Source organism: Tenrec ecaudatus, chromosome 8, assembly GCF_050624435.1.
Source record: "Tenrec ecaudatus isolate mTenEca1 chromosome 8, mTenEca1.hap1, whole genome shotgun sequence".
Lineage (NCBI taxonomy): Eukaryota > Metazoa > Chordata > Mammalia > Afrosoricida > Tenrecidae > Tenrec > Tenrec ecaudatus.
In genome coordinates this window covers 29,291,183-29,291,959 of record NC_134537.1, presented here as the reverse complement: position 1 = coordinate 29,291,959, position 777 = coordinate 29,291,183, and the positions used below count along the sequence as shown (strand labels likewise).

Genomic DNA, 777 nt, shown 5'->3' with positions numbered 1-777 from the left:
ATTATGAACAGGAGGGAACTTCTAAAAGGTCATGGAAGTTCCCATTATCAGTTAATTTCACTTTTCACAAACAGTTTGAAGGCCCTGTGCACCCAGGGTGTTTTCTTTCACAAACCAATGAGTCTGTCCAATCTCAATGTCCTAGAGAAGTATTTGGTGACAGTGCCATGCCAATGCATGAGTAAGTAAACTCTATAATGAAAAGACCACTCGAGAATTTGAAACATGGCGGACGATGTGGACCAGCAACAAACTACCAACACGGTAGAGGAGCCTCTGGGTCTCATTAGGCTCAGCCTGGATGAACGCATTGATGGGAAAATGCGAAATGACCGAGAGCTTCGAGGAAGACTGCATGCTTATGACCAGCATTTAAATATGATACTGGGAGATGTGGAAGAAACTGTGACTACTATAGAACTTGATGAAGAGATATATAAATCAATGAAACGGAATATTCCAATGCTCTTTGTGCGGGGTGACGGTGTTGTGCGAATTGCCCCTCCGCTGAGAGTTGGCTGAAACCAAGAATCTGTTCAGAGGGGAAGAGAGGAGCCTCTTGAATGGAGGCTACATTCCGAAGAGAAACCTACATAAACGTTGATGCTCAGAAGTAGCCCAGGATTCCTCCTTTGCTGAAATAAGTTGGTCTGCCACTTCAAACTAAATGACATTTTAATTTTTACCCCACCCTTCCAATAAATGTAATCACAAAAATGCAGAGTTGTTTTTAGCAAATAATTTTGGGGCTTTTTTTTTTTTTAAATAAATGTTTCT

The 777-nt window shown here is 41.3% G+C and overlaps 1 pseudogene; it reads left to right on the top strand.

Moving 5' to 3' along the window:
• Nucleotides 1-225: 225 nt before the first annotated feature.
• On the top strand, nt 226-522 carry LOC142454704 (U6 snRNA-associated Sm-like protein LSm3 pseudogene; annotated as a pseudogene).
• Nucleotides 523-777: the final 255 nt, after the last annotated feature.